Raw genomic sequence first — 25646 nt, forward strand, 5'->3', positions numbered from 1 at the left:
CTCACATGGGTTTGTTTTCCTTTTGAGCCAATTAAACTGCTGCTCTGCATCACATGGTGTAACGCCGCGTTGTAATTTGTTGAGGGAGAAACGGGGAGCGCTTGTTTTGATGCAGCTGATGTTGTACAGTGTTGCTGCAAATAGTGCATCACAAAATACCCCTTAATCATGTATTTGTATTTGTTCTGACAACATGTGTTCAGTGGCACTACTTTGTCTGAAGACCTGTTTAAACCTCAACAAAGAAGAACTCCTTTGCATGACCTCACAGCTCACTGACAGCAAAAAAGCTTTTTTTCACCACCACGTACGTACTCCTTCTCTGTATGGTTCACCTGATTCTTTAACGTACACCTTCGTATCCACCAACCCTTCAATTTAAGAGACCTTCCTCCCCGAGACTCTCATCTCTTTTCACAGTCTGTGAGTGCTCCCCGCTGGGACACATCTGTGGGTGTGTCTGACAAGCTCTACATGGATGGACCCCTCAACCCTTCCACCAGTGGGAGGCTGCTGCTGCATGCTGCTTTGTGACTGACACTGGAAGCCAAACACCCCTGCCACACTGGTCCACTCTGCCTTCACCGTCAGTGGGAGTGAAGTCAGTTGGGCAATATGGCAGCTCAAAACCCCAGCTGGGTGCTCTCATCCTCCTCTGCAGCCAAGAAATACCTCCATTTGATGGATAATAAAATGTGAAAGTAACATCTCAGGAATGCTGCTATTCAGATCTTGTTGTGGTGTGTTACTCGCATAATAGACGTCCCATTCCCTCTGTGTCTGCGGAGCATTTCTCATCGTAATCAGTCTATAAACACACTTCTTCTTTAGAGTGTTAAAATCCATGTTTTTGTGTAGACCGAAAGTGATCCACATAACAACAAGGCTGTATGCTGTTATTTCTTGTCCATCCTTTGTCCTCTAGGAGGAAAGGCCTGTTAGATACAGATAGTGAGGTGAAATATTAAGAATGTAGTTTCCTGACGTCTCATCTGATAGCGCCTGAGTGGCGCAATTGGTGGTAAACAGAGGTGATGTTGTTTGTTGCTGTGTGAAACTCTACGCACCCTCAGGGGCCCTCAGGCTGTCCCTGACAATAAAAACACAGAAAGGGATTTAGCAGGCAGGAAATAAGAAAACAATCGTGCTTAGTGAATCCCTGACTGTGTTTTTAATGGATTGACTTATGGCTCAGCAGAGGTCTTCTCTTATCTGGTTTAAAGTTTTGGCTATTGGCTTCAACAAGCAGTTGATGTTTCATCTGCTGTGTGATCTGATGTTTTACTTAACAGTTTCATACCTCTATTTGACAGTTGATTTGACTGTATCCTGAGGAATAAATGATATGGGAATAAACCTGATTGTTGTAAAATACAAATTTATTGAAGTTGAATGATAGTGAAGGACCAAAAATTCTCTCACAGCAATGCTTTATGCATTTGTAAAGATAAGTTGGTAACTGTACTTACAACACAAGTACATGATGCAAAAGAACATGTTGTGCCCAGAGGAAGTAAAACACTGGAGCTCAGCATCCATTGTTACCGTGTGACTGAAGTTAACAGCACTTTGCTCTGCAGTCCGACTGATCTTTAGAGGCTGTGAGACGAGAAAATGTTCATAAAAACAACAACAAAAGTTGTTTTTTATTTCTGCTGCAGATCTGATCCCAGTAACAGTCAAGAGATTCAGTCATTCTTCTGCCATAAAGGAGCTAAAGATAAAATACAGCAGCCTGTGATGGGGCTCCTAGAGGCTGAATATGCAGCAGGTTGTGTTGTGGCAGAAAAGATAAACTATGTTTATGATGCCATAAAAATGCCTGTTTAAGAAAGCTTTTCTGTGCTTTTAAAAAACATTTTGACAGTGCATTAGCTTCACAAACATAGCTGTGTGTGTCATTACCTTTACATTTAAAAATCAACACTTTCTATGTGAGTAAACAGTCTGATTTAAGATGTTTTGCTTGAGAGTTTCCACCTGCTACACTGAAATTCCCTCTCTAAATATTGAGTCACTGTGTGCTTTACTTTAACAGTTTGAAAACCAAAAGCATTTAGCAAAACTGCGAATATTTCCTTGTATATCGCTGCTTGCTGTAAACTGACAAAAGACTTCCTAGTTGCTGATTATAGAAGAAAAAATACAAATGTCACATATGACATGATGCATAACCATGTAAAAAAACATCTTAATATACTAGAGCTCCTTTCAGCAGCTCAAATGGTGTTTAACAACAAATGCTAATAGGGCACTCCATTATCTTCACTCACAGAGGCTTATCTGAAGGTGCTGGCTATGAGTAGTCTCACAACAGAAGTAGCTTTAGTAACATTGTCGTCCATGTTGGCACCAATAGCCTAAAGATTAGGTAGTCCAAGGTCAAAGAGGATTGCCTGGCTACAACATTGATTTTGCCAGTAAATGTGTCTGAATAAAAGACTTGTTTTAACCTGTGAGATACAAAGACCAGATTTTAATGTTTGAGCAGCCACAACCTGCTGAGAGCGAACATCCTTCACTCTGCTGAGAAGGCCATCACTATGTCCCGATATTACGGACATTAAGCAAATTGAGTGGATTTTAAACTGCTGTGTATTATCATTATCAGCAGTCAGTGATGTTCACAAAGGGCTCAGTGTGATTTCTCAGCACAGAGTACTTAAGCTCATTTCCAACACTTTAAATGCTTCGTTATTCTGGTTAACCGGATACAAAGAGCCTCTGCTCAGTCAGCACAGAGTGCTATGTAACGCTGATTCATCCCTCCCCACCATGGAGCCCAGTGTCCCTCAAGGCTTGATCTTAACAAATCCCATTAATCTAATATGCAGCAGCCACGGGATTAGAATCAGCAGGAGGGTTTGATATGGAAAAATAGTGGAATTACACAATGGAACAAGGAAGAAGAGGAACTTGGGGATGAGTAGCAGATAGGAGGATGGCAGATTAAGCAGAGGATGGATTTAAGGGAGGTGACTCTTCTTTAAAGTCGAGCTGAAACGACATTTCGAGAGTATCTATCTTCCGTATCGTGATGTATTTCCGAGTGAAACAGGACGTGCAGGCGGGACATATCATTAGAGGGATTTGATTTGATCGTTGAGAAGTGGGCGTAGACAGACTTTCTCCACAGCGCAGTGGCTAGCTAACTGACCGAACGTTCTTGGTTCTCTGTGGCTAAATGTTGCAGATTGATTGATTGGTTGAAATTGGTTGGTTCTAGCTTATGTAAACACACAGGATTTTTTTTTTTACAGGAAGAAAAAATGATCAAATTTTGATATAAGAATACGAAGAATTTAGATGCATAGATGCAATAGATGCACAATATTACCGTGGATGTGATCTAAATGGATTAAAATGACATTTTTCATTTCACCTCGACTTTAAAGGGCAGTGACGAGGATCCTGCTGAGGTCGAGGATCACACGGGAGGCAGATATGGTTAGACAGCAATTGACTGCCTTGTGTTGTAGCACACTGGAGTTCAAGAGGCTATCACAACATTATGCTGGAGAGAATCATAACAATGACCAGAAGGGTGATAAAAGAAATAAAGTCAGGGAGACAGGGGAGTCAGGGAGATTGAAATGAGAGACAGTAAGTGATAGACAGAGAGAAGACTGAATGAGAAGAATGAGAAAAACAAAGAGAAGAAGAAAAATCAATAAACTTCTATATGCAGCATCGAGAGTGTGCCCTCCTGCTGCTCCAGACTTCAAGGTCTCCAACAGCCAGCAGGCAAACTGAACATCTATCCACAGATCCTAACTGATAATCTGCCACCTCAGCCCGTCCCTGTCTCCCACACACACACACACACATACATACAGACACACACTTCAACCTACTGGCTCTTCTCTTCCAAATGTAACACTCTAATTTGGTTGAGGGCTGCCTGCCACGTTATTGATGCTGCCAGAGGTCTGATCCATCTTGAGCCTGTGACAAGGCTGTTGTCAAGAAGGCTATAACTCAGAGGCATCCTGTTCTCTGTTTGTCTCTGAGTGTCAGACTGGCATTGGGAATTTAAATGCTGGACAAACGGCCGGCATCACTGTATCCAGAAGCATCGCTTTGTCACCTCAAACAGCTGAACTTCTATACTTGTTCAGATTTTCTGGACTAGAAACCATTTTTGTAACTTTTTTTGTGGTGTTACAAAGTCCTACAAATCCTGTCTTTAGGATTATACAATATGGAAATGAAGATATGAGTCATTTTTAAAGTAAAATGAAATGTTTCCACTTTCTCACAGTGAAGGATTAAGATGAATTCTGTGTGTGTTTGTGTGTGATGATGCGTCATGTGGGATGGATTATGGATTATGCTGGTGTTTCTTAACATTTAAGTTTTATGTGGGTATGTCCACACATCTGTGTGGGTTTAGCTGGAGGCCAGAGCGATGGGGAATTGGAAAGCAGGATGTGGCGATATATAACCTCATATAGCCTCTTATCACTCTGATATGGCCAAATAGGACGCAGAGGGGCTGAGGCTGTTCTGATAACAAACGAGGAATGAAGATCGGTAGGAAGTAAAGAATGAAGGAAGAGAAAGAAGATGAGGAGGAACAATGTCTCTCCAGAGACAAACGGGACTGTTAGTGCAGTCTCTGATCATTGATTAAAGAGGTTTATGTTCTCCCACCTGCAGCATCGTAGAGGACACACTCACTCATCTCTCCCTCTCCCTCTACCCACCAATTCCTCCTCCCAAGTGTTCCTCTCTATCTCAGTTGTAATAGGCAAACAACAATTGCTATAATTGTCTCAATGCTGTAACTGAAACTATAAAAGGTCACTCAGAGGGAGGGTCTCATGCCTCTTATATACTCTAAATACTGATAGAAGAAATAAATCCTGATTTATAGTCCTGGTTTTTATCTCACTGTGTGATAAACAGCAGGACGATTCTCCATGAGTGCGAAAACTGTGTATGAAAAAAATCCGTCCTTGAGCTGCAGTTACATAAGCCATTTTACAGACATCTGAATTATATGTTCACTAAATTAAAGAACAAGATAACTGTCGTGCTCATGCTCCACAGTAAGCACTCAAAACAGCTCTCCGCCTCAGGCAAACAAGACGATCCCGTGTTGCATCGTTGCTCTGTTATTAGCTTGCTGCTGTGCTTTCTACTAAAGCCACAGTTTATGAGCATATTCTCCTGCTGCGGCTGTTATTGGAGGAAATAAGGAAAGTCCCCCACTTCACAATAAAATAGAAAACATCACTTGGCTACCGATGGTGACCCTGGGAAAGACATGTTGTGGTTGAAAATGCTTGTAAAGGACCGGGCAATAGAGTGGTGAATCTTCTCCAGAGAAGATCTCTGATGTAAGACAAGTGGACAGGCAAAACAACTGTCGATACAGCACTACTAAAAACTTGCAATAATTGGAAGTAAATTCACTTCTGTCAAATGTATTGCATAATGTTTACATCACTTCTTTTGACAGAATTCAATTCATGCCTGAATGAGGCTGATGCACTCGGAATTATTAGTGGTTTTACCAGCTCGGCTCTTTCAATGGGATGATTTATGTTTTAGAAATCAACTTTGGTGAACTTGATGAAGTCATTATTTAAAAAAATTATTTCCTAAGAAAAATACAAAAAAAGAAAATAGCAAACACTCTGAGCAGAGGATGAATCAGTGGCAGAAGCTTAGAGGAAACACACAATAAAAATCCTATTATTATACTCAGATACATCGAACATTAACACATTTTGGTTGTAAAGATAAAAGTGGCCTGATTGTTCGGTATGTTCATTAACTCTGTATTTCTGTCACAGCAGCAGGTTAATGCACTATCAAATGCAATCAATATGAGCATGCTGAAACAGACAGCGCAGACACTGCAATTATTAAACAACAAGTGCAGGAAAAGATTGCTAGAAAGGAGAAAGATGCACTGCACGCAAGAGCCAAGTGAACATCAACCAACTTGAAAATGAGAATGACTGCGGTCAATTAGAGTCCCATCTTGTAGTTTGTGTTGACATTGATTTGTTGGCTGCTAGGATCTAGGCCTCTCCACAGTTCACCTAATTGCACTCACTGTGACCCCTTAATTACTTCACTAAGACCCGGTTTGTCTCACCTCAGTGCACTGCCCTGCTGTCTGCAGCTGTCTGTACCAACGTGGGAGGAAGGGAGAGGAAAGGAAGAGGATGCAAAGGCAGAAAGAAGGAACAGGCCTGGATTAAGAATGCATGATGTGTGTCAGAGTGGGAGAGAGAGATGGCTGATGTAGAATGAAACAACAAGAGACAGACACAGTAAGGAGGAAATGCGTATTTACGGAGGTTTGCGGAGGCTGTTAACTCAGGTGGAGGCCACACAGCAGTGTTAACATACTGCTGTTCCTGTACTGTACGGAAACCTCAGCGCTGATGTGAGTGATGTTTCTGACTCTCACTGAGTTGCACGTATAATTAAATTAATTGCTTCTGATTTGATAATCTCTCATAATCATGAGGGTAATAATGACAAAGGAGTTAATTCACTAAGAACAACAGGGAGCTCATGTACCTGATGGGATGAGCCCAAAAGCCCAGTCTGGTAAAAGAATTCCAAAGGGGTTGTTTGTTTCTATAGAAAACAAAGATACAAAAAAGACTAATTAATACAATTGTATTACAGAGGTGGGGATGGTGGGAGTGTATTTAATTGAATTCATATGGAATTGGCAATGATAATGCATACATAAGTCTGGTAGGATCAGCAATGTGAGTCACCAGAATGGATTTGTGTACTGTGTGGCCTATGATAAATTTTTAGTTGCATAAGAAGAAAAAAAAAGCATCTCTATTGGGATAGTTATCCTTCTCTTGACGTACTGGGTACGCTTCATGTTCCTGTTTTCTTTTCCCTCTGGATTCTTTGACCTCAAACAGCCTCCTTCAGGAACACACTCTCCTGTGGTGAGAGAAGCCATGTGGAAAAACAGAGGAGCACTTGCAACATGATAAGCAAATGACTTGCTCCACAACAAGCTCCCATCTTAGACCTGTTTATTTAGATGAAGTGGTCCACTGCCTTATCAGCTTACAGTTTTAAACCAAACACTGTCAGCAGCATCAATAATTCATTGTGTCTGCATGTGTGACTCACGGCTGGTGTGTGTTTTTTAGGGCAGCAGTGCAGTGGTGTTACTGAGAGGCCCAGCTAGTGTTGCTACCGTCATCATCACTCAGCTCAGTCTGGCTGTCCTCAGTTCAGTGAACATGTCTGAAATGTACAGTGATACAGCAGCAGGTGTGCAACACCTACACAACGCAGCACATACACAAATATCTGCATAAAAATTAAAAGCATGTTAATTATTCAGAAGGTCCGTCGTTGCCTTACGCCTAAATGAGGTTTATGAGCCTGAGGTTCATTTCCATAAGAGCCACGTAGACCGGCCTAACTGTTCTATTAATAATACAAATAGCTAATTACATACTTTTACTACAGACTGGTGCGAGTGAAAATAATTAAACACATTAATCTGGTTTGATCATCAAGATTTCATCGTGCTGTTTAAAAGACACTTAAAATGTTGCTCTGATCCTGCAAATCTGTTGGTGAAGAAGCTTCAACTCAACACTGAAATGCTGCAGAGCAAACTCATAATAAACCCTGTTCAGACAGTAATTGTGTGCTTCCACTGTAAGTGGTTCTGCTGTGTTGACTCCTCTTAACTGAAGTGAACGGGCTGAGAGAACCGCTCGGGTCAGACAGACCTGAAATTAAATTGTGAGAGTGGAGGCGAGAAAGAGATGGCACACATGTCACCTCACCCCATCTGCAGATATGGGGTGTAATAAAAGAGACTGAAGGTAGGTTACTGTCCTGCTGTTTGAAACACGTCGGGAGCATCTACATTGAGTGTCAGCACTTTGTCTTGTGTCATATAATTCAGTCTGTGAGGTTGACGAGACTGGTGTTGGCAGACAGTCAGTTTTTATTGGAGGCAGGTGGCTCCACTAGAGGCTAAACAAAATACTACATGAAATAAAACGTTCAAAATATTTAGATTTGCAAGAGAAATAATTGGATTTATCATTTTACATTCAAAGATCTTTTAAAAGTTTCAAAATAATTTGATTCAACACTTCAATTCTGATCCTTATTTGATTTCCTGTCTGCAGTGCAAAGCTTTGCATCTCCTTCAATCAAAGAGGCAACATGGCTCCATCAGTTACTAAGAAGTGTTGAGATCCAAGTCATAGCCTGAGGTGTGCAGCAACAGAGTTAATTCAGTTCACTGATTAAGAAGCAACATCAGTCAGGCAGCTTTTCATCACAGCAACATTAAAGAAACAAACAACTATTCCTCATCCCTCTTTCCCCATCTTCCCCTCTCTTCCCTCCTCCTCACTCTACTCATCCCCCTCTTGTGTTGCTCATCCTCCCTGTAGTGATCATTACAGCCTACCTTCAGAGAGTTGGGGCTTAATTGGCAGAGAGGTAGATGGAGGTGAGAGCGAACAGCAGAACAGCCCAACCTCCACGTTAATTGGATACGGCTGTGAATAATGCGTGCAGACTAAAGCTTGGATTTTCATCAATACCTTGTGGGATGGTATCGACTTTCAGGTAGCACAGCAGTGATTATTTATATTAATAAAGCTGCTGATTGCTGGGTGAGAAAAGCCTCTCACCTTTATTGAAACATTCCTCTGGCTGTCTGTCGGAGAGACTAAAGTCGTTCTTTGTATCCTTCCTCTTGAGCTGAAGTCAAGGATGTGTTATTTGTGGCGGCCATTAACCGAAAAGTTCTTCAAGCCAAGGTTTCAGTACTCAGCTCCTTTTGGCTTCTGTCCACACATTTCTCTACTTTTTACTGCTGATCAGTTACTCAGCTGTAATTTGTCTTTTCAGTAGGTGCAGTTATTTGTCCCGTCACCTTACATTCACCTTCTAGTTATAAATTAGAAAAAGATATGTTCAGTTTGGTATCAGGTTGCTTTCAGGAAGACGCAGGCTGAAAGGGTGAATGCTGACCTTATCTATCCTTGCGTGTGTTGTACTGTACTGCAGCACTCCTGAGGGTAATTCACTCCACTGTGGATGTTACCTGTCTGACAGGGCCTCCAGGTTCTTCAGCACATACACACTAACTAACAAAAGACCATTACATTTTTCAGGCCCCTTCTTACTCCCCAGAGCATTTCTATCCTGTCTGAACAAAGAATTCCTAAACAATGTTTTATTTAGCTAATACAAGAAATGTGTTCCATCTAATACTTCTTTGACTCCTAAACAAGCAGTCATTTGTGATGCAGGTCTGCTTTGTTCTAAACAAACAGTACATCTGTGAGGAAACCTTTAATAAAAGAAGTACGTTAAAATTCAAGTTAGCTTCTACTCTTTCTAAAACTTGACTACAAACTCAGTGTAGTCTGTAAATATGAGAGTGAAAGCAGAACAGTCTCCACTCCTCCTTTATACATTATGTTTGTGGTTTGCTCCATACGTTTGTTTGCAATTACTGTTTAATTAAATCTACAGCGATACTTCAAATTGCCCTGCAGAGGAATATATTATAGCAGACTGAAGGGAAGAGTAGAGAGGTTGGAAAAGAGAGAAAGAAGCATGGAACTGATCCTATATCTACAAGGGGCATTTAAATGCACCACACCTATTTGAAGTAGAAGAGTTTCTGTTCATTTCCAACTCAGTTATTTGTCTCAAAAGGTTAAAGGTGTAACAAAAATACATGCTTAACACATACAAACACAGTGAATGTTGAGCTCATACCGTGAACAGTGGATGGAGGCTCGTCAGCAGATGTGCTGGAGGCTCGTTCTCCTGGCTGAGTGCTGGTGTCACTTTGCCCTGTGATTTGGACTGCAGGCACTAATCGAACCAGCGGCATCACCTCTTTCTCCTGCTCAGACAGACCTTCCTCTGGACTTTGTAGTCCACTGGTAGGAGCCCTGAAGGGAAAACTACCACTCCTGTGCTCCATGATGGCATTCTTCATGGTGCCCTTGTTTCCACTGGGTTTTGGTTCACTCTGGTTTCTGCTGGATGCTTCTCCCTGTGTCTGGTTCTCTCTTGATATTTCCTCAGGCTCTGAAGGTCCATCCTCTGTCTCCTCCACCCCCTCACCTCCTCTCAAATACCTAAAGGGCTTCATCAGAGTGTTAACAAACTCAGCCAACACACTGTTACTAGTCTGAGCCTGGGGAGTGGAAGAAGCTATGGAGGGTAATGTATCTGTGTCAGATGATCCAACAAAGCCTCCATCTTCTTCTTCATGAGCAGAACCTCCATGACTCCCTGAGTCAGAGAGGCCCAAAGTGTTGCTTCTCTTTGGACCATCAGATTCCTCCTGGCTGGGCTGGCTGCTTCTTACTGGCTTTAAGTGGACGACTACGTGCTCTTCAGAGATCTCAGAGGAGTCGTTGATTCCAGCAATGGAGTTGACTCCTGCGCTGTCCAAGTCAACCAGACCAGTCCAGGTAGAATTCTTGGAGAAAGGGGCTCTGTGCTGGGCTTCAGCTGCTGGGTTGGTGGTCTGGTACAAAGTCTGAGTTTCGGCAGCCCGGACCCCCGCTGGCTGGTGGGCTGCAACACATAACAGCTTTTCATCAAAGGGAACAACTCTGATTTTCATTTGACCTGTTTTATCTGTTGCTGCACGACACAGCACTGAACCTCAATTTACCTCCCTCCCTCTATTAAATTAAAACTCATATTAATATTCAAACTAGACAAAATTCAGAGCATGCTGCACTGTGTAGGGTTGATCACATGTGGCTCTCATTTTTCTACAATAAAATCCAATCTTTTTTAAATAAACAAACTTTCTTGCAATATTATTTTGATAAAAGACATGAACTATTAAACAAAAAGGCAATCCAAAGTTGGCAAATGATAAAAGACAAGGTAAGTCACGGAGTCACTACAAACCCAAGACACTCTCTCTCTCTCTCTCTCTCTCTCTCTCTCTCTCTCTCTCATGCTTCACTACACACAATGTTATGCCCTCTAATACATCTGGAGGGACACAAATGTCACACAATCTCTCTGTAAGTACTTCATGTGTGACACAAACATGTCATTCTAATTAATGACTAGAAAGGAAACAAGTCTCCAGACCTGTCTGTTGTTGCCATGGTAATTATCACAATGATGGCTCATGAAGTTAGTCAGTACCTGTGTAGCAGTAGGCGTCGAACAGGGAGGTGGTGTCGGGGAAGCCAGTACGGTCGGGTTGTTGTAGACGGTTCTCACCCCGGGCTCGTCTCCACCGCAGTTCTTCCGTGGGACGTTGATGGGGTAGCGGACGCTGCCGTCAGCCAGCCAGCCGGGATCACACTGGTCCAGGTTGGACTGTCAGGCCAGGTAGAGCTGCCCCACGGTGCTCAGCTGGGCTCCCAGGGAATGGCAAGTGGGTGGAGGCTGTGGCCAGGCTCAACTTCTCTGTCACTGCAGAGTGGAAGAATTCACCTGGAAGGAGGAGAAGGAGGGGAGAGACAAAGAGCTTAATTTGGAGTGTAACAGAGCTTATTGGTGCCTGAAGGCACCTTAACCCAATGATTGACAAAGTACTAATTAACACCACTATATGGTCAAATAAAAATATGAAAGAGTGATACATTTCAGCATTTGCTTAATCACTTCTAAGCCAAACTATGCAGAAATATACTGTACATATGTAGAGATAGAGAAGTATAGATTAAACCAGGTCTGGTACAGTAAAAGGTTGTATATTGAACAACAGAGTTTTAAAATAAACAAGAGGGAAAACATAAGCTTCACATGTATCAGCGAGAAATTCTAGCTTGATTAGATATAATTACCTTGTGATTGTTTCAGTCAGGTTGTTAATTTAATTGTAAATTGCTGAATACAAACTCTAAAGGGGGTCATACAAATAACTCCCACGACTATTATTCTAACAGTTGTGGTTGTACCACCTCATAACCAGTGACCCAGATAAGCTAACCACTGTGGTGCTTCTGATTGTGGTGTTTCAAGCCTGCTGTGCTTCTGATTGTTTAATTAAAAATGCAAATGTTACAAACACCTCACAATATTTCAGTCTGTTTGCTGTTCTGGACCCGATGTGAAGTGAATTTGTGCAGTTTTTCACCCTGTCAGTCCCCAAACAGTAGTGAGTTGGGGGTGACGACAATCATTTTCACCCAAGGGAACTTGAAAATTTCGATTTTTGCACCTCCCACTGGCGATAATCGGTATGGTCATGGTTCTAACTCTTGATTTTCCTCGCTTTTGTTTGTAGACTGACTTAATCTGACCCCCGACTCCTACCTTGGAGCTGCTTAGCAAAGCAGTAGACATCAAACAGCTCATCGGGGGACCTATTGCTGCAGTTATGGACTCCAGGTGAGTCATCTCGATCGCCATAGCAACCCGCCCGAGGTGACTGGATGGGATACCGGCAGAGAAAGAAAGAGAGAGAGGAGGAGAGAGAGCGATTAATACAGCCTGGCCTTGAAGTATTGTTATTGAAAATTGCAGGAATGACAGTAATATTCATTATATGCATAACAACCTCAGGACAACACATTTCTTGATACAATGTTTTGCTTTTTTTGATTATTTTCTCCTCACTGTTACTTACACAGAATAATTGCCAAAACATTTTCCCTAAAATCATTTGGAAATGTCTGTCGAAATTCCAGATACAGCGACTTGGCATGCCCGTGAGGCTGAGAAAACTACGCTCTACATTCAGGCTTCAACTCAGCAATTATTCCACAAGAGCATTGATTCCAGCAGCAAAGGCAAAGAGGGTGATTAAAAGATTACACTGGGCATACAGGGACTTATGAAGTACCAGGAAGAGACACACACAAACAGCAGTCTGTTTTAATCAGAATTTAACAAGAGAACTAAGTCTTGTAAGTCTTTGGCCTCAACCCCTTTATTTCTGCTCGTGGCTGATGAAGCGATGGCTGATGTCTGTATTTTTTCCAAGGTATTAATTGGACTCTTTCCTCCTGGCTCATGTGCAGTCGGAGCTTTCTGGATCTGGACCAATTAGAGGATTCCCGAGTGAAAACAACAGGAGTGTTGGACGGAAGGAGAGAAAGAAAAGGGAGGGAAGGCGTGCTGCAGGAAGGTTGTGAAAAACTGTCAGGAAGACAACAGTCGATCTGCTGCTGGAGCGACTTTGATATTAAAATGTAGATATGAAGAGCACTGCTGAGAGACAAGCTCTGAGTGATGATGGGAAAGAGACTTTATGGAAGATAACTGCTGAAACACAGGCAGCAGCCTGACAGACAGCTCAGAGGGCAGCACAAGTTAACTGCCTTTCCAGCATTCAAACAAGCAATTAGGTCCAATTCTTTATGTCGGATTGTATCGGCCAATACTGATTCCATCAATCATGGACTGGTGATCAGCCCCAAACATTCAAACAGAGTGACCTTTTGTTTGCAGAGTGTAAAACCTCACCGTACAGTCTGGTCAGACAGCCAGCCAGCATCACAGTTGTCATATCCATCAGCAAAGGTTGCCTGCAGCTGCTCTGGAGTTGCGATGACTGCTGAGTTCTCCACACACACCCTCTTGGCGTCAGTGAAGGACAGGGCGTAGCGGTCATGAGGAGCCCGGTAGTGAAACACCACACCCGGAACACAGAGAAGCAGCGTGTGATAGCAAGTAGAGAGGGCACTGCAGAAACTAATCAAATTAATTAATAACTTGCAACGTCTGTGTTACAGGAATATTTAAGAACTACAACCTTGAACCATTAAAACATGAGCATGTTCACGCTCACAGATACATGAACACAAAGCCCTCTAGGCATCCCATCATGTTCTGATGTTGTTCCATCTGTGCAGGAGGAACAACAGCGTTCAGGTTCAGCACCCTGCGTACGTGAGTCTCATCTGCGTCAGGTGCTCGGCTTATCATTAGAGAAAAGGGATGATCCCCGTGGATACAGTGTATGACAAACAGTGGTATTGTTTGTGTTTACTTTAATTTATACAGTAAAGACAGTACACACACGATGTCATGTTGTCTTGCACCGCACACACGTCAGAAAGACAAACAAACAGCAAGACATGGATTAAAGGAGTTGCGTGTATGGAGCAACAGAGACAGAAATCGTGAGAAGTGGACAGAAATACAAACGAGCCAGGTTGTTAAAATTGAAAGAAGAAAAAAAATCAACTTGAAAGTAGCGGACTTTACATTCCACTTAATGGGAAAGGGATAGTTTCTGAACTGTCCATCTAACGCTTCCTCACCTCCCACATCTGCCTGTCTTCACTCAGTGCTGCTCCCCTGAGGAGCATCCTGACACCTGAAAGCCAGTGAGCATCTGGCTACCAGCACGGCTCCTTTATCTCCACTGGCTTTGTCTGGGAGAGTGACAGACATTCCTGCGAGAGGCCTGCGTGGCAATTTGAACATCAGCATGGCGGGCGAAGAAAGCCTGCCGGGCCATGCGTGTTTATGTGTCACACACACAGAGACACAGTTCCCATAATCCCAGCAGTCCATCCAGCCATTCTGTAATGTCGAACTTATTTTACTCTCCAGTGGAGAGGGTGGAGCAGAAATCCCCTCTTGTTTTTTGTGACCTAATTTCTTACTCTCCATCCTTTCTCCTTTGAGACTATGGGATCCTGTTCAAATAAAGTTGCTAGCTGGCTGGTTAATTTGTACACTAGAGAGACAAATGGGGTCCTCTCAGTACAGGAAACCCGGGCCTAATCCACATGAGAGTTGAAGCCCAATACCTCATCCCCCTATTTTTACTCTCTGCATCTTCACACACCCGGACACGGGTCTCCAGGGAGAAAAACAGGAGGACACCGTTTCTGGGTAGGCCCCCTATGCTTAAGGAGTAACTGTACACTTAAACATGTTTTTTAAGCTGTACTCTATATTATGTTGCTGTACTGTGATGAAACGCATCAATGCTGGTGTTAATATCGACATATCTACCAAATTAATAAAAATCTGCATTTCATGGGTTTGAAATGGCACACATCTACTGTTTTATATCAGCCCTGGACCTTGCCAGCCGATGGTGACGAAGACACGACCGCTAGGGACAAAATTACATCATGAAATTTATTTTTAAAAAAGGAACGTTAACACCTGTCAATGCACGCACGGTCAATGCATGCACACTTGCATTACCTTGGCTCCGAAAGCTCCAGCTTCAGGCATTAGTGGGGCTGGAGCCAACGGCGCCAACTGATAGGGCTCGGGACTACAACGGTCCTCCACCACACTGAAGCGCTCTTCAGGGGACTCTGGAGAGGAGAAGTCCTCCACTTCAAAGAGCCCTCTGTGGCATATGTGCCTTGTGACTCTGTGTTGCTCTCCCTTTTTCTCTGGCCAGGGGAGGGGTCGTCACTGAGCTGCCGGACACACCCACACCCCTCCATCCCCCCTCTCAGCCCCTTACCCACTTTGAGCATTTTTCAAAATTGTGCAGTGGGTGGAGTTATGGTCAGACCTGTGGGTGCAGTAACACTTTAATGACTGTATGATGCCCTTGTTGAGCAGTGTGAAATGTGTTAAATTCTGCCCACTTTTTTGGGAACACAAGTATAACTAAACTGACAATTGATTATTGTTTCCAGTTTGTCATCCAGTCAGAAAGTGGAAGCTAGCAAAAGAGGCTAACTTGCTAACACTTTATGAATTGTAAACTAGTTTGCTAACATTAGCACTTATTTCCACTAGATGTTACTTGTTCATGTTGTTTTAATACGAAAGTCATGGGAGGCTTCTGTACTCTTTTGTGTTTGTGTCAAATCAAGCTAGCTTCATCTGTCTTTCTGTCATTGGTCCTGGCTAATGATGGAAAATGACAACAGATATCTATGTGATGGATTCAGACACATTATGTCACATTGCGATGAATGCAAATAGATATCAGGGTGTTGTTTCACACTTCAATCATATGAAGTTTGGAGAACAGCTACAAGGATTGAAATGCAGACTGGGGAAATGGGCTGATGATGATGGGTTCAAATGGTAGGATACATCTAATAGACCGCTATGGAAACAAGACTAGGTGAAAACCCAGTATGTGGCTGACCGCATCAGATCAATGTGCGCTTTTGTGGGCAACACTGGAAGCATGGCGTGTGCGTGACGGCTGCGGGACGTGCTCATTTTCATTGGAAATGCATAAAAACAGATGAGTGTTCACAATGCTGGCGTGATGTGTGCGTATCTTGCACTCGCCGAAAATGTAGAGAATAGGAGGCTCACCTATACTGCGAGCCGCGCACGGTTCTCTGCCAAAATACACGGTGAGAATGAATTGTGATGAGTCCTATTGATCTCTGACAGGCATGGGCTGCTTCTCATGTCTCTTAAATTGCATCCATGCTTCATACACTTGCATCTTTCACTTGCGTCTTAGTCCCTCCCACCAGAGATGCATGGAGAGACGCGAGGAAACCAAGAGAGGAGAGAGGAAATGAGGGAATGTTTTTTAAGAGACATGAGACGTCCTTTCCGATGAAGCGTCACGTGCAGCGATGTCCGTTTGTGATGACCGCGTCAGCTGATCACCGCTGGATCAGCTGTCAGTCTGCTTTAACAGCTGTTTGTGACTGCACACATGTGCACTGTATTAATTCTAATAAAACATTCTCTCTTCTCTCTGTGTCCTGTTACTTGTTTAACAAACACCTGCACATGAAGAACAGGCTGCAGTGCCATACGGACATTTCTTACCAGCACTATGCCTTTACATTATCTGTTCATTATTTAAATTTTTGATCACTGATAATCTGATCTGAATTAAATAATTTTCATAGTTTATGAACAGACAATATTTGGGCTTATTAAATAATTATTAAGCTGTTTCAGGGTAAATAGAAATCATGTCACGCTGATCAAACCCGACCTCACTGATGATCACTCTCACACGTAAAAAGTGTTACCTGCTGACAGAGAGACTCTCCTGCTCCCTCTGAATTCGTTCATTCATCTGTAATAAAAGTAAGCAGGGAAATAACTGATCATGACAAGAGGTATTTTTTTAAATTAAATTAAATAGAAATGAATCTGTTTCTTCTACTTTTGATTTTTAGACAATTAACTTATTTTTACTCAGATGTTGACTCAGAAAACAAATAAAATCTGCGGTTATTCACTGCATTTCTGTATTTTACAACAAGTTACGATCAATATTTTGTTCTAAACGATCTCAGGTTGTCAAATACCGACTCATTATGCCGACGTTGTTTATAGTCGTTTTCAAAGCGCCGTGTAAAGTCTGTTTTAAGGTCCGTTTCTTCCTCTCTGCGATATGAAACTCCAGTGATGTTGTGAAGTTTCACATAAATCCAATCTGCTGCAGCGTCCAATCACTAACTGATCTCTAATAATGGGGCGTGTCGGCCAGTAAAAGACTTCCGTGGAGGCTGTTCTCGTGCATCCTCGCTTATCACTCCTCGGAACTCCCTCCTCTCTCCTCGATCCTTGCTCCTCCGAGCGGCGATAAGAGCTTTGAGACGGTCCTCAATATGACGGCTCCGGAACTACTTCCGGTTCGAGCGAGGAGCAAGGAGATATCAAATAAGAGACTTGGGAAGCAGCCATGGAGAGTAAAGTAGGTCAACACTTCCGATATGCTTTTTCAAAGTAAAAGCCTGATCTGGAATTCTGACTCCCCTCATTTGTACACAACACTTTTATTTTGAAGTGTTTCCTGCTGGCTGTAGTTGTTGTTATTTTTTTACGTGGCTCTGAAAATACCATCACTCACTCATTCACTCAGTCAGTCACTCAGTCAGTCACATCAATACGTGCAAAGACAAAACAAGGTGAGAGAGAGAGACAGAGGCAGCAGGGGAGATATTAAAAAAGAGATGGTGCAAGAGGGGGGACATCTCATCAAGGCACGCACAAATGAGCCTATGTGAAGAGCAGTGTGGATTAATATGATATTGATATAGCTGAGCAGTATCAATACCTGCTCATTAATACTTTAAACACTAGTAGAATTAGTGTGAAGACGGCTGTGGTCTGCCATGTAGCGTGACAGCCAATTAAGACTTAGCCTTCGGGACGGCTAGACCTCGCAGCTACGTAATTGGTTTCCCTCTAAAGGAGTGATTTTCATGGCCTGTTAATCAACTGGACAAGAGGGGGAGGACGCAGGGTGTTCCGTGTTTTCTGAGGGGTCTTGCTTACTAAATATAAACTTCTCTGATGGAGAAAGACGAGGTGCTTTGCCTGCTTTAGGAAACCATTGTTAAAATATTCAAATGACTACAGCTAAAATACACAGTAATCATGGTCCACTATGGTGAGCTGGCTCCAGGTAGTGTGGTAATTCAGCAACGTAGTAAACGGTTTGCACGTTCAGTTCACCAAGAGAGCCAAATAAAGCACTAAGTGACAATAACAAATGCTGCTGGTGTCCTACATTATTGGTTTTATTAAGGTCAGTTTCAGAAAGGAGGTTCAACAAACCCTCAGTCTAACCCCGGACTGTGGTTTGACTTACTCCAAGTTAAAAGTCGCTGGCTTTTTGGTTTCAGAACAGCTGATCAGAGTTAGTTCAATCAACTCTGAGTAGGTTTAGCTGGAGTTAAGTGCGTGCACGCTGACTATAAAAAGCCAGCATTAATGGAGCCCCGATACCACGATTCACCATGGCAACGGTACTCAAAAAGAGGTCCTCCTACGTCACACCAGTGGAGCTCGAAATCCTCATGTGGAAGTTCAGCGAATACAAGCATGTTTTTAGAAAAATAAAGTAACACGGCTGCAGCTGCAAAAGAGAGAGAAGCGGCGTGGGAAGAAACTGCTGTTTGAGTAAATCCGCAAGTTTGAACTGGTCTATTTATTTAATACTTAATCACGACCGGAAGGTAAAATTTATATTAATTTAGGAGAAATCCAGCGGGAGAAAAAACGTACATGGAAGCAGTTAAAAATAAAATGCAAGAACATCATTCAAAGGTGCGGCTCAGGCAGAACAGGCTCATGGCTGAACCTCACTTCAATCATATTTTATATATTAAACTAAAGAAATATAATTCAGTGGCTGTTGTGCATTAGCTTTATCCCTAACATGATGCTGACTTCACATACATTATTATTTATGTTGATTTAACAGAATTGTCTTAGTTAAAAAAAAAAAAAAATCCAATAACTTACGGCGTCTTATTTGAGTGCTCTCAGCAGTGGTGGTGGAAAAACTAAAAATGATGACTTTGACACAGATTTGTCTTTTGATTTTTTTATCATAATTATAAAAGACTTTTGCAAAGGGGTCAGAGCAGCACAGAGACGCAACGTTTTTTTTTGAATTTGTAACCGCTCAAACACACGTGTGAGACGGGCTGAATGAATGAGGAAGTTGAATGAGGGTTTTATATTCTAGAGGGAGGAGACGGAGCGAAACTCTGAGTTTCCTGAAGAAAACCTGCTCCCGACCAGGTTAGGTTCACAGACACAGTTACCATCGTAAGTCAGAGTTAAAGCTACCTCTCTTTCTGAAACGGCAAACCTGAGGTTTCCCTCATTTCAGGGTTAACAAACCCGGGGTTTTCACTAAACCCGCTTTCTGAAACGGACCCCAGGAGCAGGACCTGAATGGCCCATCAATGTTGCTTAATGTGTAGTTTTCCCAATCACCACACATTCTACACAAACATGAAACAACCTAGTGTAATGGCTGTATTAGCCTGACTCAAACAATTATTATTCATGGAGGCAGAACAACTTGATGCTAAGACATTACTTGGTGTAGGTGAAAAAATGCTTTGAATTAATGAAATGGTGTAAATGATTTTTACTATTAAATTAGCTAAGAAACGATACTGAATTACACCAATAATCAGGTTTGTTCGGGAAGGTGTCCTTTCTTGCTTGCTCAACCTTGCTCTCTCCATCCCACGTATGCTTTTTAATGTTTTGACTGTCCAGTGTTAGTGATAATGTATAACAATACATAGATATCAGATTAAAACATTTCATGCTAATGGGGCCAACTTTTATTAGCTCATATGGATCAAATAAGACTACAGCTAGGTTTATTGTAACATGAACATTTCCACCAGAAATGTGACTTAAACTCAAATTGTCTGCTTTAAATAGAAAACTGTCTACATTTTATTCACCTGTGACCTCCAGAGGAACCGTGTCCTGCTCGTCATTAATGCCCACCACGACCTCACAGCGGTACAGACCAGAGTCGCTCGAGCGAAGCCCTGACAGAGCGAGACTGGGAGGCCTTCTTCACCTGTCAGAGGAGGAAGGGGAAAGTAAACACCAATAAGCTATATTTTCCAAAAGCTTGACATCAAACATCTTCCTGTCGTCCTTTTCATCCTCTATTTTACCTTGACCACATTGTCTTTGGCCACCAGGACCGACTGTTCCTTCTGCAGGCCATCGGAGCCTCTCTGGCCCCAAACCTTGGTCCACTTGATCCTGGGGGGCTCGTGGGATGAACTGGAACTGGGGCGGAGGGTGAAGAGGCAGGGGAGGAGAACGGTTTTGGACAGCTCCTCACTGATGATCTGATGGGTCACCTTTCGCATGTTCACCACAGTGTCTGCGATGGTTACGCCTGATGAGAGGAGAGAAAAGAGGATAGAAGACAATTAATTTTGTTTTTTAAATGAGGACACGGGAAGTTATTTCTGATGACATAGAAAAGACGTTAGTAAATTGCTTTTTGCAGAGGAATATGTGCTCTCTGTGTAGGATTTAGTTCCATCAGATCATCCTGGTAGTGGAGTAAAAGGGAAAGAACAGAAGCTCATTGTGTCTCTCTGATTATTGGTCATTGATCCAACAAACCATTACTGTGCTACCTAATCAGTGGGAGACGGGGCCAGACCGTGGAGGAAGATATCAAAAGTCCTTTCATAAGCTGTACATCAAACCTGGATATGCCTGATGGGATCGATATTAACCACCTCTTTGAAGCTTGGAGCACCACCCAGGCCAAAGAGATATAAAATTTACTTTCATAATAAAAGCTTTAGAACCAGCATTTTTCTTCATTGATTTTTCCTCTCAAACTGAATAAAATGAGTTTCACACTGGTCGAGTCATATCATACATTATTATTGTACTCTAATCCTGTGTGCCTGAAAAGACAAAGGTGGCTCATTTACACTGGAGAGTGAAATGTGAAATTCTCTCTTACAAACAGGTTATTATCTCCGAGCTCTGTTTGCTTCTGTTTATCCAGTGTGCACAGTGCATTAATGAGGTTTACCTGGAAAGCCATAAGCCTCACCTAATGCTGTTTCATCTCCCTTTGCAGTCATTATTCAATTTCTTACTGAGAAATGAGCGAGCTATTTTGCCATCAGATGGCCACCATGACACACTGGCAGGCAAACTTATTCACCTTTTATATATCATGGTTCCATTAGGATAATACACTGTTTTTTTTATTAAAAAAAACATGTTCAAACTATCTTTAATGTACATTGGAAAAACCTAGATAAAAAATACATTCACTTTACAGAACATATACTTTTTTTCCCCCTCATGTTGTGATGATGATAAATAGAGATGAGACACCTCTTCTGTTAAGGGTCAAATTGACCCGGTCACTTAAATCAAGCCAAATGAGAAGATGATGAATATGTGAAAAGTCTCCAGGGACACTGTGGCTCGAAATATGGGCCTGCCTGTTTCTGCATCCCAGAGGCTGACTGTTGATTCATCATTTGACTTATAGACCCAAGCCAGTATGAGGATTAGTAAAGATAAGATAATCCTTTATTGATCCCCAGGGGGGAAATACGGATGTAAATGTGTTTCATCCAGCTCTTTCCACTACTCCCCATGTCTCTCTTCTAGATTAGTCATTTCCAGAAGGATTTTCTGTATTGAATTTTAGGAATAAAGCTCAAAAGCTGACTTGATGTCTGTGACACGAGTCACTGCGATTCTGGTGGGCCCTGGCACTGTCTGTATTATGTTTTTTACAGACAGTGCCTGACGCATATTGGGAGACGAGGACCACTCACTGTATTTCACCATTTTTTGACATGAATGTGTTGCTTGGAGGAAGAGGAATAGATATTTCCTTATCTGATAGTTCATAATCAGAATAAGATGGTCTTCATCTTCAGATACATCCTTGTCTATTTCACTATTGTGACCAAGTGTGTGCGTGTGATTGCGGTGAAATGGTGTAAATTTGATACTTTGACCCCTTGTAGCCTCCAATTTCACTGCCGGCTCAAACTGACCTGAACAGTACCTGTGTGATATAAACATACAGGGGGGGTTTGCAAATACATGAGATGAACCATTTTAATTTTAAATGTTAATAACACAAATTAAGGCCAGCAGAAGAAGTTTCATACTGAAAAAAACAATTTTTCCTCTATTGTCAAACTTCAGGGGTCAATTTGACACACAACATAACAGAAGGGTTAAGGGAGAGCAATAAAGGTGTTTGCACAAATGCAGTGTTTTCGTTTCATTGTCAAGATTCTTTTGAAGCCCCAGTTTTTCATTTCTTACTGGATGGTTAATGTGCCTTTGAGCACACACATAGTAGCGTGTGCATACCAGTCTCACCCCTGCAGCCGTTATGATGTTGCAGTAGCTCGAGGTAAGAGGCTGAGAGCCTTTTCCCTGATAGCTTAACACCAGCCCTCCCATCACATTGTACCCTCCCTGCAGATGCATAAACAGACCTAAATAGCCACTTCTCCGCTTCTCCCAGTGACATCCTCTTAGACAAGCTCTACTTGTCTGACTCCCTCACCAGCTGATGCTCTGCACGGCAGCATCAAACAGGATTTGTGCTCTGAAAAGGCCTCTCGTTTTGCACTCGAGAGCAGTTCAGCCTCTTGATGGGTGACCTGTGAAATAAAATGCATGAGGCTTGCAGAGGCAGAGGGACAAGAGGAGACGAGAGGGGAGGTGAGAAACAAACAAACAAAGCAGTGCAGTCACCAGCAGTGACCCTACAAAACCAGTGTTTCTGATCAGTTTAGTTTTCTATCGTATGAGGAAAAAAGCTTCTGAAAGCCAAACTTGAAAGACACATATTCTCCTTCTGGAAGAGAGTTTAAATGAGAAGATTGAAATAAGTTAGTTAGTTTAGCCTATTACAGTGACTCAAAACTAGAGATGTCTGCTATCATTGTTGTATGACCAAGCTCAGTACACTGGAGGAATCATTACCTGAGCTAACATTAGCCTGACATCCTGTGTCTGCAAATGAGCATCAGAGAAACATTGATTTCTGCTTTGTCTTATATTAACAAGTTTTATTAACCTAACTTTAGATGAAAAAGCCTTCAAAAGTCTGATGGGAAAACATTAATTACTGAAAATGTGCTTGCTACCGCTCTCAGCTAGCACCACACTGTTGTTGTCTGCTAACATCATGTGATCATACTTTAATACTTTGTCACAAAGCAAGTCTAGCTATTTTCCCTGTTTACAGTCGTTATGCTAAGCTAAGCTAAAAGGAAAAGTGAAAGTTACAAGAATTTGTTTTTAAATGTTGAAGAGAAAAGGATCTCTCAGTGCAGCACATGTTCCAATAGGCCAGAATAGTATTGTGGTCTGCAATATGAGAACGTGTAGAAGAAAATTGATTTACTTTAGAATTTGTTTCACTTGACAGCAGCAGCAATGTTCTTTCTCTCACACTGACAGGGAAAATCTGACACTACGGAAAAATAGCATAACACAGTGTGGGATTGTGAGAGGATTGTGGAAACAGCGAGGGAAAATGCATAAGCCAAAAAATGGAAGTGGAAAAGAATGAAGGTTGTGTTTGTGTAGCAGAAAATTGGAATGATGTGATGTGGAAAAGCCGTCCTGAGGACATGATGGAAATGTAGAGATGCACTTTTGTGATTCAGCAGGATGTGTGTGCAGACTGACACAGGGACACACTCTTGACCTCTCTGTCTCAAACACACACACACACACACACACACACACACACACAAACCCACTCAAAGAACACATCCTTTTTAAGAGTCTATCAGAGTCCCTCCCTGCTGTCACTCTCTTTGCTTTATCCCCCTCGAGGATGTGGCACTCATCTTTGTTTACCACACACTCACACATGTGACCCTCCTGATCAAACACACATGAAGAGTAAAGTGCAATTTCTGAATCACCTTGCAGAGAGCTTGCCTTAAAAAAAGGGAAAATATATTCCTCAGCTAAGGGGCATCAATACTGTTTAATGTCAGTTTCCCTCCATGTTCCTCCTGGTTAAACACCATGGGTCTCATTCATGAAACGTGAGCAGAACGAATTTGTGTGTAAACTGTTCGCAGACGGAAATTTACGTGCATCTCCGCATTCATCAATATTTCCGATCTTTTCGTAGCTACTAACAAAATCTACACATGCTGCTGACCACGCGTAGTGCTTGTGTAAATTTAAGAATGCACATAAATAATGCTTGTCACTATTGGAAATTACAATTTTAATTCATATTGCACTCTATTATGTACACAATACACAGATGCCTTTGAAACACGTGATATAGCCTAAACATGACAAACGATTAAAATATAACACATTTAGAAAATTATTTGAGACAACAAGTTTTTTTTGTGTGGCTCTTGGATCATTTGAAAGAAACCTTTAATAAATCTGATTTGAAAAATGTTTAATTTACGTTGGCTGCAGACTGACTTATTTGGAGCTGTATAAAACAGAGCTTTAGGCTATTAAGATTTAAATAATTTGAAGACGATGCATACAAAACTGCTGTGGGCTATATGTTATCTGTATCCTTTGTTAAAATAAATGTTAAATAGCTCTACACTCGACAGCCATCACTGATTTAGATTTTATCCATTACGCACAATACAACATTTCTGGTTTCCCGTTTCCACTTCATTCAATCCGGAGAGAAAACCCCACAAATTAATCTTCTCTTTGTTTGGTGGGACTGTACGACCTAGGTTAAACTATACTGACCACTAAGCAATCAGTGATGGTTTAATGTATTATGATACAACACTTATCACCTTACCATCTGGGTTTGATGTTGACTCCAGTGGAGGCATGTCGCTGTCTCCGTCAGGTATAATTCCTGACAGAGAGGTCTCCCCAATTATGCCAGCTATGCGCTCGTCTGCAGTTGATAGGCCTCCTCCTCCTGTGGCTGATTTATTTTTTTTGTGTGCGCTTATGCGTTTCTTTGCCTCCAGTTTCACGTCAAACCATTTACGCTTCACCTCGGACATGGTTCTTCGGACTACAGAGACAACACTAACGGCATCTGTCACCTCTCTCCAGGCCTTCGCTTTGCCTGGCCCTGTCACACCACTGCTAACAGATGAAAATAAAATGTGTTTTCTTAACTCCACTTCACCAAAAATTATTTCTATCTCCGCTTTGGAAAAGTTATTTTTTCTTTCTCTCTCTTTCTTTGTTTGCGCCATGACTGACAGGTCGACTGTATGCATCTACACCTCCTTATATGGTGGTCATTGGCAATTCACGGGCGGGGATTTATGCTAATAGCTGATTACGGGGAGCGCGCTGTCACTTTACGATGGATTGGCATTCATGATCATACACGTGTTTACGATAAGATCTGAGTTTCCCGCGTTGTTCATGAATCCGGAGTAGGTTTTTAGTAGCGTAGGCTTTTATGTGCAAATCTACGCACACATTTACTAACGTTTCATGAATGAGACCCCATATGTGTAACATTATGT

General features: G+C 42.1%; 1 pseudogene; it reads right to left on the reverse strand.

Moving 5' to 3' along the window:
• LOC138607958 (neurocan core protein-like) overlaps positions 1-25646 on the reverse strand; it is a 121606-nt pseudogene that overhangs the window by 48818 nt on the left and 47142 nt on the right.

This window comes from Semicossyphus pulcher, unplaced genomic scaffold (genome assembly GCF_022749685.1).
Source record: "Semicossyphus pulcher isolate SPU_LCO1_2020_fin unplaced genomic scaffold, fSemPul1.0.p SCAF_4, whole genome shotgun sequence".
NCBI lineage: Eukaryota > Metazoa > Chordata > Actinopteri > Labriformes > Labridae > Semicossyphus > Semicossyphus pulcher.